The 18,200-nt window shown below is 40.6% G+C and overlaps 1 pseudogene; it reads right to left on the bottom strand.

The window, feature by feature from the left end:
• Positions 1 to 6,504: 6,504 nt before the first annotated feature.
• Positions 6,505 to 6,810, bottom strand: LOC145504974 (transcription and mRNA export factor ENY2 pseudogene; annotated as a pseudogene).
• Positions 6,811 to 18,200: the final 11,390 nt, after the last annotated feature.

Raw genomic sequence — 18,200 nt, 5'->3', positions numbered from 1 at the left:
TACTAATTTGAACTTGTTCTAAAAAAAACAAGTTAATAGGTTTGAAACCTCTGTAATTCTTGTTTTTTTATATTAAATTTGAACCCTTCATATTGCAATAAAGTAGAATTGTGTTTAATTTCCACATAGAAGCCAGGAGTGTCTGAGTCTGTATATGTGTATCTGTGTGAGTATTTTGAGGATCACCCCCTAAAGATCTTTAGAGAAACACATCACTGCTTTTGATAAGCAAAGTCATTAAATTTCAGAATCTTCACTTGACACATTGTAGGTGACTCTTTCATAGTGAGAAGCATTGATTTTGTTTTAAATCAAGTCCTAGAACTGTGTTAGTTACCACACATGGGAACCTCTCATTACCTGAAGTCATTAGACAAATATGAAGACAAAAACTGGTGGCAGACCCACCCATGAAGATGCACATTTCTACTTTTGTCCTCTATCTTCAGAAAAATCTCTGCAGGTTATGTTACATTTTATGATGAACAATGGTAAAATCAAAAGATCCAGCAACTTGAACGTACTCTATTTCGGTTGATTGATGTAATTGCCAAACATGCCCTGGATTTCTAATAAATAATATGAACTGCCCCCTCAAAAAAATAAATAAGTATGGATGTGCTTTGGGGGTGCAAGGAATGAATCCAGTAAAACCTCATAAAACACCCATAGAGACTTCCCTGGTGGCCCAGGGGCTAAGACTCCATACTCCCAGTGCACCTGGGTTCAACCTCTGGTCAGGGAACTAGATCCCACATGCTACAGCTAAAAGATTCAACTTGCACAGTGAAGATGGAAGATCCCTTGTGCCTCAGCTAAGACCCAGCACAGCCAAATACATAAACAAATATTTTAAAGAATACCCACAACGTTTTTAAAAGCATTTTGGCAAAAGCAAAATACTTAGTCATTATCCCTTAGACTATAAGGGGTTCCAACTTTCTATGGACAGAGAGAAGTTGAAAAGTCTACTAACCTGCAAAAATGGACCATTTCTTACGGAAAATGAAATTTTCTCAGGAGGCAAAGCCACAAACCCAGAGAGGAGAAGCAAACACATCTGAAAAATGGATTATGAAGCCATTCCCAGAAAACAGAACAATCAAAGAATATTTCCTGTCCTTAGAGTAGGAGAATCTAACAACAGGTGCCCAGGTTGTGAATTATTATGAATCAATGACTGTTATGTGCTTTCTGTTCTTCCTCCTTTTGCACAGGAGTGTCCGCTGGAGTCGTTACGTCTCTGTAGCATCTGATGTATTGAGTGTGTAGGGCGAGAAGTAGGGGGAACAAACAGCTGGTCGTTTTAGTTCACAGGTCTCTGGGCTGAAAAAGTTGCACTTAAGCAGCTGCACTGAATGAACCCCACCAGACGAGTTTCATCTTCGTAGGCTTGATTTATGTGGAAGGTTGTTGGAGGGTGGAGGGAATGAAAAGTACTCCCCGAAGTGAGAAGGTGTCTTGAGTTATTTTCCTTAAAGTTAAGATAATTTTTTTATTTTAAACATCCTTTACATTTTATTGATTTGTTTTTGGCTGTGCTGGGTCTTCACTGCTGCGTAGACTTTCCTCTAGCTGCGGCCAGCGGGGGCTACTCTCTAGCTGTCGTGTGCAGGCTTCCCATTGCAGTGGCTTCTCCTGTTGCAGGGCATGGCATGCGGGTTTCAGTAGTTGCAGGGCTCAGTAGCTGGGGCTCCCAGGAGCTAGAGCACAGGCCCAGTAGTTGTGGCACACAGGCTTGGTTGCTCCGCGGCATGTGGGATCTTTCCAGATCAGGGATGGAGCCCATGCCTCTTGCACTGACTAATGGATTCTTTACTTCTGAGCCACCAGGGAAGCCCGATGATAAGTTTTTTGGCTTTGTGTGTTAAAGATTAAATTTCTATAACAAAGAAACTCTAAAATGCAATTGGTCAAATAAAACTGAAGTTTATCCTTCTCTCATGGCACAGTTCAGTACATGTGTTCCAGGTCATTAGCAGTAGTGATTCCACACAATCATTTGTAGAAAGAGCATTCTTCCAAATTGTTTCTCCATCACTGAATCTGGGTATAGGCACATCTTCCTAAGAGTGTGGAGTAGGCACATATGGGTCTTAAGTTGCTGGGCTCAGAAATGGCACATAATATCTGAGTACATTCTGTTAGAGATGGCTTTGTCCACATGGCCATGTAAAGCTGCACTGAGGGTAGAGGGAGGGAATAGTGTCATGTTCCACACTACAATTACAATCCCAAAGAAAAGGGCACTGGATTTTATTAGAAGGCTTGCTATCTCCACCATACCTTGTAACAGTACTTCCGAAATGTCATCAATTGGCCCTGCTGACGGAGAAGGCAATGGCACCCCACTCCAGTACTCTTGCCTGGAAAATCCCATGGTCGGAGGAGCCTGGTAGGCTACAATCCATGGGGTCGCTAAGAGTCGGACACGACTGAGCGACTTCACTTTCACTTTTCCCTTTCATGCACTGGAAAGGGAAATGGCAACCCACTCCAGTGTTCTTGCCTGGAGAATCCCAGGGACGGTGGAGCCTGGTGGGCTGCCATCTATGGGGTCGCACAGAGTCGAATACAACTGAAGCGACGCAGCAGCAGCAGCAGCAGCAGGCCCTGATGAATCATGCCTTGACTGTGTCTAACACTCTTGGATTTTAGTTTCTGTTTTAGTAATGCAGATGAGAAGTTCAATGCTAGTCTAATCTTTTTCTTTTGTAAGTAAATATTTTTTTCATGCCTGGAATTATTTTATTTAGAATTTTTCCCACGTACACATCCTGCACTATGCTTACGAACTGGAGAGTCGCCTGTCAGTTACAACTTCTTTTAGACATACTTCTATTTCATTAAAGCTGAAATGTAATCAATAGTATTGAAATTTACATATTTACTATTTATTATAAATTACTCCTTTTTTCATTTTTATACCAGGAAGTCCATTTGAAACCTGGGTGAATTTTTTTGAGGTACAGTCTTGTAAGTTTCAGGTGTACAACATAGTGACTCAAAGTTTTAATTTTTTTAGCTGCACCCAGCATCATGTGGATCTCAGTTCCCCCAACCAGGGATCGGAACCTGCACTCCCTTCACTAGAAACTAAGAGTCTTAACCACCCGACTGCCAGGGAAATCCCCTCAATCTTTAAAGTTTATGTTCCTTTCATAGTTATAATAAAATATTGACTATATTCCCTGTATTGTACAATATATCCTGTAGCATATTTATGTTGCCATTTTTTTAAATTTGGCAGCACCTAATAGCCAAATACATTATTACTTTTTCAGTAAAAACTTAATGACTTCATACTAAATAGGATAAATAAAAACTAAAAGGAACTGGTGGCTCAGACAGTAAAGAATCTGCCTGCAGTGCAGGAGACCCAGTTTCAATCCCTGGGTCAGGAAGATGCCCTGGAGAAGGGAATGGCAGCCCACTCCAGTATTCTTGCCTGAAGAATTCCATGGACAGAAGAACCTGGTGGAGTCAGACATGACTGAGCCACTTTTACTTTCATAACCAAGTACATTATTGCTTTTTCAGTAAAAATTAAATGACTTTGTACTAAATGGGATAAATAAAAACTAAAAAGAGCTTCACATTAGTTCTAGTCAGATTTTGTTGCTAAAATTGTTCAGGTTAAGTAATTAGGCCACTAACTGAATTGTGGAAAAACTTTCAATTTTTGGAGCCTTTTGCATTTCAGAATTGTCAGTGAAGGATTGTGGACCTTTAGATTTAAACTTTTCCTACTTTCTTGTGAAGTTTTTGTTTGTAATGGTCAGAATCAGGGGCAAAGGTTTTGTTAATATGCAGTCTACATTACCTCTTTTCTGGAAATTTGGGAACACTGACTTGAATCTGAAAGTGAAAGTGTTAGTCACTCAGTTGTATCTGATTCTATGTGACCCCGTGGACTGTAGGCCACGACGCTTCTCTGCCATGGGGTTCTCCAAGCAAGAATGCAGGAACGGGTTTTCATTTCCTTCTCCAGCGGTCTTCCCAACCCAGGGATTGAACACAGTTTCTCCCGCATTGCGGGCAAATTCTTTACCATCTGAGCCACCAGGGAAGGCTACAAGTGACTTGAACAAAATGTGAGTTTATTTCTCTCATTTAGACTTTCATAGAATGTTGGCATGGCAGGTTGACAGTAATCAGAAAAGTCCATGAATCATGAGTTTATTATAATATATAGGTAATGTAGATAATCATAAATTATTATAGAGTGAACACAGCTTGCACACATCAACCAGATCTAGATATAGGACATTACTAGTCCCTCAGTACCACCACTTCTAGGGAAATAAACTTCAGAATCCCCTCTTCTGTGAAGACTGCATTTTAAATTGGGAAGATAAATAGTCTTTTGGCAGCCAGATGAGGGAGTGGATTTCAGGGGAAAATTGAGGGGACAGTGGTGCCAACACAGAAGTCACATGGTTCATAGCAAGAGACCAGACTGATAGGAGCCCAACTTTGCATCATGACAAAACCATCTCCAGCTCCAACACCAAACTCTGGGTTTAAGACAGAAAAACAGGTCATTACAAGGGCTGTATTCAGAGACATCTCAAGAAGAGTAATGCAATAAATGTGTCACACCCCAAAATACTTGCTACACTTTTGGGTAGCCACCCTCTGACCTGTGTTGGGCTCCTCTGGCCTCCTGCAGTGTCAGCAATGCTCAGTCACTGTCCTCACCTACAAACACTCTGGTCATACACTAAGGCTGTGGAGCCAGAACTGCTTCAGGGTTTAATCCAGAAACTTCAGGATCCTAACGACAATAGAGAGATTCTCATTCTTTCAGTCTCTCTCAGGCTCAACCTTAGGTCTTCCACCTATGACCAGGTCTGGCCCAAGTCCCCAGCTGTGCACACATCAGCCTTGCAGCCTTTCTGTCTCTGCCTGCTCTTGCCGAGATCCTCACCCTCACCTTCCACTGCGCCCCCACTTGACTCCACAGGCATCAGAGTGAAGTCTCTTTCATTTCTCCCCCTTGACTTTAGGCCTCAGAGCACTTTCCTTGCAGCTACTTCTCTGCCCTTGGCATCTTCTTTTCTGGCCCCAGGAATAAGAGGCAATTTTCCCTATGGGTCCTAGAGACCCTTTGTGGCATTAAGTTGAGCTTATCTGACTCAGAAGCCATCAGACTGCTTGTTATCTGACCTCTAGGAACACAACTTCTTTTCTGTAGCTAGTGGCCAGAAGGGATGGCATAAGATTCCTTCTGGGATTTCCTCCTCTTCTGGGATTCTCTAGACCTTTTACTCTCCTCTAGAGTGAGCATATCCTGTAAGTGGCTTTCACAGAATGGCTTTGTTTTAAAAATTCTTGGTAATTTTATTGAGATATAATTCACATACCATACAATATACCCATTTAAAGTGTACAATTCGATGGATTTTGTGTATACACAGAATTGTGCAACTGTTACAACATTATCAGAAGATTTTCACCACCCTAAAAAGAAACCCTATATCTATTAGCCATCACTCCATACTTCCCCCCAACGCCTAAGCAACTACTTTAGTTTTCTACAGATATACACATTCTAAACATTTTTTTATAACTAGAATCATACAATATGTGGTCCTTTGTGACTGGCTTCTTTATTTAGCATGTTTTCAAGGTTAATCTGTGTTATAACATGTAATAGTATTTTATTACTGTCTTTTATTACAAATAATATGGTGGACAGATTACCATATTTTATTTATCCATTGTATGGATATACCACATTTTATTTATCCGTTTATCACTTAAGGTACTTTTGATTATAACGAATAATGCTGCTATGGACAGTCAGATACAAGTTCTTTTGTGAATATAGGTTTTTATTTCTCTTGAGTATATACCTAAGAGTGATATTGCTAAATTATATGAAAGGTCTATGTTTAACGACTTGTGATTGTTTTCCAGAGTGGTGGTATCATTTTTATATTCCCTCTAGCAGTGTATGAAGGTTTTGTATTCTTCTCATCCTTTATACATTTATTATTATCTCTCTTTTTGATGATAGCTGTCTTAGTGAGTGTGGAGTTGTATCTCACTGTGGTTTTAATTTGCATTTTCCTGATGACTAATGATGTTGAGCATATTTTCATGTGCTTATTGGTTAACTGTTTATTTTCTTTGGCCAACTGTCCATTCAAATCAATTGTCCATTAACTGACTTGTCTTTTTGTTATTGTGATGTAAAAGTTATTTATATATTCTAGTGACAAGTACCCCTATCAGATATATGATTTGTAAGAGTTTTAATCCATTCTATGGTTTGCATTTTTATATTTTCTTTTTCTTTCTTTTTTTTTTTTCCTCATTCATGAGATATTTATTAAAATAACACATTTAGGGAAAAAAAATCAATACAATGTATACATCATTACTGAAAACTGTATACCATCATACAAAAAAGGATTTTATTTTGGGAGATCGATTCCTAATTTACGGCAAGTTTTACTTTAGAAATAAAACCACAAAACAACACAATCTAATTCAATCTTAAAGGCTGGCATGCTGAGCAAGGAACGTTCTTATTCTTTGTAGGAGTTCCTTCTTTACACCATCAGGTACCAAGGCTCTGCCTTTTGGTGTGATTTCAGCCACCAAGTCATCAACAGTAACGTGTTCCAGTCCTTCTTCTTTAATTACCTCTTTACAGTGTGCCTTCAACTGATCCTTCCAGCCACGTTCAATTAGTGTAGCTCTCAGCAACTCTTTGACGCGTTCTCTTTCTCCAGTTTCTATCAACTTTTGGTTAATCGCTGCTCTCACCTGCGCATCTTTGTTCATCTTGCTAACCACCATCACCGCGGGCGAGGGCCGTCCCTTCCCAGAGACGAAATGACCCTTGCGCTGATGACCGTTACCTACCACACTCTTCAGCTGCCTGGACCTAGACCCTCAGTAGCTCCCATTTTCACGTTCTTGATGGAATTTTTAACTTTGCTGATATCCGATTTCTTTTGTTGCTTACGCGTTTTATCTAAGAAACCATTCCCTAGTCCAATGTAATAAAGATTTATGGCTATGTCTTCTTCAAGGATTTTATAGTTTTAGCTCTTAGTTTTAGGTGCTTGATCTATTTGGAGTTAATTTTGTATATAGAGTGAAGTGGAGGGGCATCCAGCTTCATTCTTTTGTATGTGGATATCAGTGGTCCCATCGCCATTTACTGAAAAGACTATTCTTTCTCCCCCATTGAATTGTCTTGACATCTTTGTCAAAATGAATTTACCATAAACGTGAAGGTTTATTTCTGGACTTACAATTTTTTTTCGTTGATCTATAAGTCAATACTTATGCCAGTACCATGTTGTATTGATTGCTACAGATTTGTGGTAAATTTTGAAATCAGATAGTATGAGTCCTCCACTTTTATTTTTACCTTTGATATGGTTTCAGCTGTCCTGAGTCACTTGCATTTCCATATGAATTTCAGGGTCAACTTTCCCATCTCTGCAAAGAAGCTTGCTAAAGTTTTGATTAGGGTCTATTTCTTCTTAATATAGCCTTCCTCATTTCTCAGGGAGAAGGTTCAGCTGCTGCGATATAACTTTTTGTTCTACTTTCGTAGTTGTTTCCTCAACTTTCTTTTCTGTTGAATTTCTAATATTAGCTTTTTTTTTTTAATTTCTAAGTTCCTTCTTGTTCTCTTATTGTTAAAGTTCTTCAAAGCATTGTGCTCTTGTTTTGTAAATGTAATAAATTTTTTTAACTCTCAGTTCATTTCAGTTCAGTCACTCTGTCATGTTCAACTCTTTGCGACCCCATGGACTGCAGCACACCAGGCTTCCTTGTCCGTCACCAACTCCCAGAGCTTGCTCGAACTCATGTCCATCAAGTCAGTGATGCCATCCAACCATCTCATCCTCTGTCATCCCCTTCTCCTCCTGCCTTCAATCTTACCCAGCATCAGGGTTTTTTCCAATGAGTCAGTTCTTTGCATCAGGTGGCCAAAGTATTGGAGTTTCAGCTTCAGCATCAGTTCTTCCAATGAATATTCAGGACTGATTTCCTTTAGGATGAACTGGTTTGATCTCCTTGCTGTTCAAGGGACTCTCAAGAGTCATCTCCAACACCACAGTTCAAAAGTATCAATTCTTCAGTGCTCAGCTTTCTTTATAGTCCAGCTCTCACATCCATACATGACTCCTGAAAAAACCATAGCTTTGACTACAAGGACCTTTGTTGGCAAAGTAATGTCTCTGCTTTTTAATGTGCTGTCTAGGTTGGTCATAACTTTTCTTCCAAGGAGCAAGCATGTTTTAATTTCATGGCTGCAGTCACCATCTGCAGTGATTTTGGAGCCCAAAAAAATAAAGTCTCTCACTGTTTCTGTTGTTTCCCCATCTATTTGTCATGAAGTGATGGGACTGGATGCCATGATCTTAGTTTTCTGAATGTTGAGTTTTAAGCCAACTTTTCCACTCTCCTCTTTCACTTTCATCAAGAGGCTCTTTAGTTCTTCTTCACTTTCTGCCATAAGGGTGGTGTCATCTGCATATCTGAGGTCATCTGCATATCTGAGGTTATTGATATTTCTCCAGGCAATCTTGATTCCAGCTTGTGCTTCCTCCAGCCCAGCATTTCTCATGATGCACTCTGCATATAAGTTAAGTAAGCAGGGTGACAATATACAGCCTTGACATACTCCTTTCCCAATTTGGAACCAGTTCATCGTTCCATGTCCAGTTCTAACTGTTGCTTCTTGACCTGCATACAGATTTCTCAGGAGTCAGGTAAGGAGGTCTGGTATTCTCATCTCTTGAAGAATTTTCCACAGTTTATTATGATCCACACAGTCAAAGGCTTTGGCATAGTCAATAAAGCAGAAATAGATGTTTTTCTGGAACTCTCTGGCTTTTTGATGATCCAGCAAATATTGGCAATTTGATCTCTGGTTCCTCTGCCTTTTCTAAAACCAGCTTGAACATCTGGAAGTTCACGGTTCATGTATTGCTGAAGCCCGGTTTGGATAATTTTAAGCATTACTTTGCTATCGTGTGAGATGAGTGTAATTGTGCAGTAGTTTGAGCATTCTTTGACATTGCCTTTCTTTGGGATTGGAATGAAAACTGACCTTTTCCAGTCCTGTGGCCACTGCTGAGTTTTCCAAATTTGCTGGCATATTGAGTGTAGCACTTTCACAGCATCATCTTTGAGGATTTGAAATAGCTCAACTGGAATTCCATCACCTCCACTAGCTTTGTTTGTAGTGATGCTTCCTAAGGCCCACTTGACTTCACATTCTAGGATGTCTGGCTCTAGGTGAGTGATCACACCATCGTGATTATCTGGGTCATGAAGATCTTTTTTGTATAGTTCGTCTGTGTATTCTTGCCACCTCTTCTTAATATCTTCTGCTTCTGTTAAGTCCATCCCATTTCTGTCCTTTATCGAGCCCATCTTTACATTAAATGTTCCCTTGATATCTCTAATTTTCTTGAAGAGATCTCTAGTCTTTCCCATTCTATTGTTTTCCTCTATTTCTTTTCATTGATCGCTGAGGAAGGCTTTCTTATCTCTCCTTGCTATTCTTTGGAACTCTGCATTCAAATGGGTATATCTTTCCTTTTCTCTTTTGCCTTTCACATCTTTTCTTTTCTCAGTTATTTGTAAGGCCTTCTTGGACAACTATTTTGCCTTTTTGCATTTCTTTTTCTTGGGGATGGTCTTGATCACTGCCTCCTGTACAATGTAGTGAACCTCCGTCCATAGTTCTTCAGGCATTCTGTCTATCAGATCTAATCCCTTGAATCTATTTGTCACTTCCACTGTATAATCATAAGGGATTTGATTTAGGTCATACCTGAATGGTATAATGGTTTTCTCTACTTTCTTCAATTTATATTTGAATTTGGCAATAAGTTCATGATCTGAGCCACAGTCAGCTCCAGGTCTTAACTCTCCGGGGATATTAATTAAGGTTGATGAATTTTTAAGTCATTTTCTTCTGTTTCGTATATTGTGTCTATTTATTCCAGGTTTCTTTTTCCTGCTTCTTAGTTTTTGGTTTCTCCTTTTTACATTAAAACTTTCCTCATGTGTCTGCTGATCCTTGGTGCTCTATTAATTTTTTTAGTGAAGCTCATGGAGGAGTAGATTTCACTGGATTTTTCACCGGGAGATCTCCAACTAGCTCATCTAAAGATTTCTCAAGGGTTCCGTTTCTCTGAGGAAGAATTATTCAGTTCTTCAAGTTCTCACCTGTTGATCCATGTGACCTGGGCACAACATGGGGGGAAAAAACTTCAAGTCTCATCCTCCTGTTTGCAAACTGTCATTGTTTTCATACCCTATTTTAATCTCCACTCACCATCTCACCTGCCGTTGTACCTGATGTCTCCAACCCTGAAGGCTCTCTGGTTCAATTTCTACAAAAAGGAGTTGGGTGTGGGTAATTGCTGGCGAGAGTGCTGGGGGATCTAACTGTTTTAAGTTTAGAGTGTCTATCAATTCCTATTTTTTCCTCCTTATGCCAACACTCACCATATGAGATGCCTGGTACTTCTGTGTGTGCATGCTAAGTTGTTTCAGTCATGTCCAACTCTGTGCCACCCTAAGGACTGTAGCCCACCAGGCTCCTCTGTCCAAGGGATTCTCCAGGCAAGAATACTGCAGTGGGTTGTCATGCCCTCCTCCAGGGGATCTTCCCAACCTAGGGATTGAACCCATTTCCCTCCCCTGGCAGGTGGGTTCTTTACCACTAGCGCCACCTGGGAAGCCCTGGTGCTTCTGTATCCCGAGCCTTTGTGGGTTTCTGTGGAGCGGATTGACTTCCTTCTAGAGATACCTCACCTCTGCAGCTATACAGGTTTTTTTTGTGTAAGTTTCACCACTCTACCACAAGCTTTCAGTCTTCCAAACTGTGTTGAACTCTTCTGTTCTTTAGTATCTCCTTTCCCATATTTTTTGCCCTTTTGTATGTATCTTTTCTGTATTTCTTTTAATGTCAGTTTAGTTGAATTGCAGAAAGAAGCAGTTTTAACTAGAATTTAGTCCAGTCAATTCTACTCCCAAATATTTTTCACTGTTTTACTTTCTGAGGGAAGCAAAGAAACCTATGTAAAGGGTTGCCTCTTGCCATTCTACCCCATGCCAGGAAATGGGCCTGCCATGAGTGGGAAGGCATGCCAAAGGGGCTTGAATAACTCAATGAAGTAATGAGCCATGCCATGATGCAAGGCCACCCAAGATGGATGGGTCATAGTGAAGAGTTCTGACAAAACATGGTCCACTGGAGGAAGAAATGGCAAATACCTCCAGTATTCTTGCTGAAAGAACTGCATCAACAATGTGAAAAGGCAAAAAGATATGATACTGGAGTATGAGCTCCTCAGGTTGGAAAGTGTCCAGTATGCTACTGGGAAAAAGCAGACAGCAATTAATAATACTTCCAGAAAGAGTGAAGCAAATGGGCCAAAGCAGAAATGATGCTCAGTTGTAGATATGTCCAGTGGTGAAAGTAAAGTCTGATGCTGTGTAGAACAATACTACACAGGAACCTGGAATGTTAGTTCCATGCTGCTGCTGCTGCTGCTAAGTGGCTTCAGTCATGTCCGACTCTGTGTGACCCCAGAGACAGCAGCCCACCAGGCTCCCCAGTCCCTGGGATTCTCCAGGCAAGAACACTGGAGTGGGTTGCCATTTCCTTCTCCAATGCAGGAAAGTGAAAAGTGAAAGTGAAGTTGCTCAGTCGTGTCCGACTCTTAGCGACCCCATGGACTACACCCCACCAGGCTCTTCCATCCATGCGATTTTCCAGGCAAGAGTACTGGAGTAGGTTGCCATTGCCTTCTCCGTGAATCAAGGTAAATTAGACATTGTCAAGCAGGAAATGGCAAGAATGAATATCAGCATCTTAGGAATCAGTGAACTAAAATGGACGGGAATGGGTGAATTTAATTCAGATATATTAACCATTATATAGATATAGATATATTAACCAATATCTCTACAATTGTGGGCAAGAATCCCTCAGAAGAAAGGGAGTGGCCCTCATAGTCAACAAAGAGTCCAAAATACAGTACTGGCATGTGTAAGGAATATGCTATGCCCAGGCCTGTACTATAATTAACAGGGCTTCTTTAAAAAATAAGAATGACTTTCTCATCACCCCCAGGTGAAGGGCTGGGAGCAGTAGAAAGTACATCGTGGAAAAACATGTTGAAAGCAAGATGTTTAAGTACTGATGTGACTGATGGAAAACCATCAGTGACTGTTCTCATAACCAGAGCCTTGAGGGAGTTGCTGAGAAAGGTCATCACTAGCTGAAGGACTAAACAGAGTCATGAAAGGCCTGAAAGTTTGACCTTGAGGACTGTGCATTGTATATGTTTATCCCCAATCTGAGACTGTAAAAATAGATGTCTTTAAAGCACGTACAAGGAAGTAGATGTTAGCAGTAAAAAGCATGCAAGAATTAGGATCTGGGCTTTTGCCTGTGAGTGGCATCGGCCCCCTGACCCCCACCTTATTTCTGAAGCTTATTTTTCCTTATTTTTCTGCTGTACCGCTCCCTCAGGTCAGTTCATTGTTGGGCTGGTCCCAACAGGGTGCAATCTCAAAACAGCAGAATGACCTCAGTTTGTTTCCAAGGTAAACCATTCACTATCACAGTAATCCAAGTCTATGTCCCAGCCACTAATGCCAAAGAAGCTGAAGTTGACCAGTTCAATGAAGACCTACAAACAATCTAGAACTAACACACACACCAAAAAAGATGTCATTTTCATCATAGGGGACTGGAAAGCAAAAGTAGGACGTCAAGAGATACATGGAGTAACAGGCAAGTTTGGCTTTGGAATACAAAATGAAGCAGGGCAAAGGTTAACAAAGTTTTGTGAAGAAAACACACTGGTCATAGTAAACACCTTCTTCCAACTACACAAGACGACTCTATACATGAATATCACCAGATGGTCAATACTGAAATCAGATTGATTATATTCTTTGCAGCTAAAGATGGAGAGGCTCTATACAGTCAACAAAAAATAAGACCTAGAGCTGACTGTGGCTCAGATCATGAGCTCCTTATTGAAAAATTCAGGCTTAAATTGAAGAAAGTAGGGAAAACCACTAGGCCATTTAGATATGAACTAAATCAAATCCCTTATGATTATTCAGTGGAGGTGATGAATAGATTCAAGGAATTAAATCTGGTAGGTAGAGTGCCTGAAGAACTATGGATGGAAGTTTGTAACATTGTACAGGAGGCAAAGACCAAAACCATCCCAAAGAAGAAGAAATGGAAGAAGGCAAAGTGGTTGTCTGAGGAAGCTTTACAAATAGCTGAAAAAAGAAGAGAAGCAAAAAGCAGGGGAGAAAGGATAAGATATACCCAACAGAATGCAGAATTCAAGAGAATAGCAAGGAAAGATAAAAAGACCTTCTTAAGTGAACAATGCAAAGAAATAGAGGAAAACAACAGAATGAAAAAGACTAGCAATATATTCAAGAAAATAGGAGATATCAAGGGAACGTATCGTGTAAGGATGGGCACAATAAAAGACAGAATGGTAAGGACATAACAGAAGCAGAAGATATTAAGACAAGGTGGCAAGAATGCAAGAACTATCCAAATAAGGTCTTAATGACCTGGATAAGCACAAGGGTGTGGTCACTCACCTAGAGCCAGACATCCTAGAGTATGAAGTCAAGTGGGCCTTAGGAAGCATCAATATGAACAAAGCTAGTGGAGGTGATGGAATTCCAGCTGAGCTATTTCAAATCCTAAAATATGATACTGTGAAAGTGCTACACTCAATATGCCAGCAAATTTGGAAAACTCAGCAGTGGCCACAGGACTGGAAAAGGTCAGCTTTCATTCCAGTCTCAAAGAAGGGCAATGCCAAAGAATGTTCAAACTACTGTACAATTACACTCATTTCACATGCCAACAAGGCAATGCTCAAAATCCTTCAAGTTAGGCTTCAGCAGTACATGTACCAAAAACTTCCACATGTACAGTTTGGATCTAGAAAAGGCAGAGGAACCAGAGATCAAATTGCCAACATTTGTTGGATCATAGAGAAACCAAGGGAATTCCAGAAAAACATCTACTTCCGCTTCATTGACTATGCTAAAGCCTTTGACTGTGTGGATCGCAACAAACTGTAGAAAATTCTTACAGAGATGAGAATACTAGACCACCTTACCTGTCTCCTGAGAAAGCTGCATGTGGGTCAAGAAGCAACAGTTAGAACTGAACATGGAACAAAGGACTGGTTCGAAATTTGGAAAGGAGTATGACAAAGATGTATATTGTTACCTTGCTTAACAAGGTAACTGTTTATGCAGAGTACATCAAATGCCAGGCTGGATAAATCCCAAAATGGAATCAAGCTTGCTGGGAGAAATATCAACAACCTCAGACATGCAGATGATACCACATGGCATAAAGCAAAGAGGAACTAAAGAGCCTTTTGATAAGGGTGAAAGAGAAGAGCGAAAAAGTTGGCTTAAAACTCAACATTCAGAAGACTAACATCATGGCATCCAGTCTCACCACTTCATGACAAATAGAAGGGGAACAAGTGGAAGCAGTGACAGATTTTATTTTCTTGGGCTCCAAAATCCCTGCAGATGGTGATTGCAACCATGAAAGTAAAAGACACTTGCTCCTTGAAAGGAAAGCTATAACAAACCTAGATAGCATGTTAAAAAGCAGAGACATCACTTTGCCGACAAAGATCCATCTAGTCAAAGCTATGGTTTTTCTGGTAGACATGTATGGATGTGAGAGTTGGACCATAAAAAATGCTGAGTGCTGAAGAATTGATGCTTTCAATTTGTGGTGCTGGAGAAGACTCTTGAGAGTCCCCTGTCCAGAAAGGAGATCAAATCAGATAATCCTAAAGGAAATCAACCCTGAATGTTCACTGGAAGGACTGATGCTGAAGCTGAAACTCCAATACTTTGGCTACCGGATGCGAAGAGCTGACTCATTGGAAAAGACCCTGATGCTGGGAAAGATTGAAGGCAGGAAGAGAAGATGGTGACAGAGGATGAGATGGTTGGATATAAACTGTGGAAAACAGTGAAGGACGGGGGAGCCTGGTGCACTGTAGTCCATGGCGTCGCTGCTAGTTGGACCTGCTCTGTCCATGCTTCCCTTCACAAGCACCCCACCCCTAGCTCTAGGTTATTGTCTGGGTCTCAAAATACCCACCCCCCTCAGCTATGGCATGGCTGGCTTGGGGAGTGATTAGGAAGCTAATTATTTAGTTCCTTCAGCTTAGTAGATTAATTTCATGTATCACAGGCAAGCTAAACCTTCTTCACTGCTCCTCCTCTCAGGACTGCCTGGCCAGTCCCAAGAGAAAGGAACTACATAATTTACCCGGGCCTGGGAGCAATAGAAAAAGTTTTAATTACAGCAAGGGCGTGTTTATAAATTTGGGCTAGTGAGTGTTTATTTAGTGATGATCTTAGGTTTTAACATGTCTACCTGTGAAGAATGTATGAAGACTCAGACCTATGCTTAACCCCCACTTTGAGAGAGGCCCAGAAGGAGGGGACAGACCCTGATCCTGGGAAAGCCCTGTCTCAGCTCACCTACAGGGCAATGTGCTAATGCAGGAGGTGGTCCTAAGCGCTGTCTCTGGTGGTGGTCTGTATCCTTAGACCAGAGAGTAGGAAAGGCTATGATCTTGGCCTGGCTTAGCAGCTCTTGCCTGATGGACCCCTGTGATGGTCGTGGGCTTCTAACTACTGTTCTTTGGCAGTCCAGGTGGGCATGTGTGTCTGCATCCTGGAAGCCAGAGCACACCTTGGACTCTCAGGTCACATTGGCCCAGCTCAACACTGGTCACAGATTCTCAGACTAGAGAAGGCTCTGGGGCCCTAAGGAGGAATAAAGGAAGGACTCAATAAAGGAAGGACTCCTACTATACCAAGCACTATGCCAGGTGCCAATGCTTCAAATAGATTAGTCCTTTAATACTCAGCTCTCAACTTTAGAGTGGCCCTAAGGAAGGATACACACTAAACTATTAACAGCTCTTACCTGAGATGCGTAGACTCTAAGGGGACTTTGTTTCAGTGTTTCAGACAATGATGTATTATCAGAAGTAAAATAAAATATTTCTAGTAGCAAAAATATGATCTATCAATCTGTTGATGAGTAAGATATATATCTTAGTTCCCATTTTTTATATAAAGGGTCAGTTCTTAGCAGTATACTACTGATTTCTCTCTACCCGTTCATTCTTCCTCAATTGAAGTAGTGACTTCTCTAAATGGAGAATTTAGAAGGAGAAACTGATTGTGTACAGTCTAGCCTCTTCCTCTTTCTACATGGAAGCAAGTTGTTAACAGAGAACACTAATTTTCCTAGTTATTCTCTGTCTTTTAAGTCTCATAGGAGCAGGCCTGCCACATAAAGAGGCAATATCCTCCAATCTAGCCTATTCCAGTAATGAAAGTAATATATGCCATTTATAAAATATATAGAACAGTTCATGAATTTGTGTATATCCTTGTGCAGTGATTATTGAAGAGCCTCTTGATGAAAGTGAAAGAGGAGAGTGAAAAAGCTGGCTTAAAACTCAACATTCAAAAAACTAAAATCGTGGCATCTGGTCCCATCACTTCATGGCAAATAGATGCAGAAACAATGCAAACAGTGATAGACTTCATTTTCGGGGGCTCCAAAATCACTGCAGATGGTGACTGCAGCCATGAAATTAAAAGACGCTTGCTTCTTGGAAGAAAAGCTATGACCAACCTAGACAGCATATTAAAAAGCAGAGACACTACTTTGCCAACAAAGGTCTATCTCGTCAAAGTTATGGTTTTTCCAGTAGTCATGTATGGATGTGAGAGTTGGACCATAAAGAAAGCTGAGCACCAAAGAATTTTGAACTGTGGTGTTGGAGAAGACTCTTGAGAGTCCCTTGGGCTGCAAGGAGATCAAACCAGTCAATCTTAAAGGAAATCTGTCCTGAATATTCACTGGAAGGACTGATGCTGAAGCTGAAACTCCAATACTTTGGCTACCTGATGCAAAGAACAGACTCCTTAGAAAAGACCCTGATGCTGGGATAGATTGAAGGCAGGAGGAGAATGTGTCAACAGAGGATGAGATGGTTGGATGGCAACCATTGACTCGATGGATGTGAGTTTAAGCAAGCTCTGGGAGTTAAGCCTGGCATACTACAACCCATGGGGTTGCAAAGAATTGGACACAACTGAGCAACTGAACTGAACTGAGAGCCTATTCACTTTTGCTTTACAGCAAAGACTAACACAACATATTAAAGCAACTATACTCCAATAAAAATTATTTTTTTTAAAAAAGATGTAGGACTTGCCTTGTGGTACAGTGGTTACGAATTCACCTGCCAGTGCAGAAGATATGGTTTGATCCTCAGTCCTGGAAGATTCCACATGCTGCCGAGCAAGTAAGCCCGTGCGCCGCAACTACTGAGCCTGTGACCTGGAGCCCATGCTCCAAAACGAGAAGCCACCCCAATGAGAAGCCTGCACAGCACAAAGAAGAGTAGCCCCTGCTGGTCACAACTAGATAAAGCCAGCGAGCTGCAAAGAAGACCCAGCACAATCCAAAACTACTAATAAATAAATAGATATACTCATTGGCCAACTTATAATTACTTTATTTTAAATTTATCTTTTAGCTTGCATCTCTTAATTCCCTGTTCCTATCTTGCCTCTCCCCTCTTGCCACTGATAACCACTAGTTTGTTGTCTGTATCTGTGAGTCTGTTTTTGTTTTGTATTCATTTGATTATTCTGTTTTTCAGATTCCACACATAAGTGATAATACATAGTATTTGCCTTTCTTTCTCTGACTTATTTCACTAGCATTGTGTCCTCTAGATCTATCCATGTTGTTATAAATGACATTATTTCATTCTTTTTATGACTGAGTAATTGTCCATTGTATATATATGCATCTTCTTTATACATTCATCTGTTGATGGACACTTAGGTTATTTCCATGTCTTGGCAATTGTAAATAACGCTGCTATAGACATCGGAGTACATGTATGTTTTCAAGTTAATGTTTTCATTTTCTTCAGATATATATCCAAGGGAGTGAATTTGCTGGATCATGGCAGTTCTTTTTTAATTTTTTTAGGAAGTTCCATATAGTTTTCCATAGTGACTACGTGCATAAGAAGTCACCTCAGTCGTGTTCAACTCATTGCGATCCTATGGGCCATAGCCCACCA

The sequence above is a fragment of the Giraffa tippelskirchi genome, chromosome 5, assembly GCF_054371585.1.
Source record: "Giraffa tippelskirchi isolate mGirTip1 chromosome 5, T2T-mGirTip1v1.2.pri, whole genome shotgun sequence".
NCBI classification, from domain to species: Eukaryota; Metazoa; Chordata; class Mammalia; order Artiodactyla; family Giraffidae; genus Giraffa; species Giraffa tippelskirchi.
This window is presented reverse-complemented; position numbering and strand designations above follow the sequence as displayed.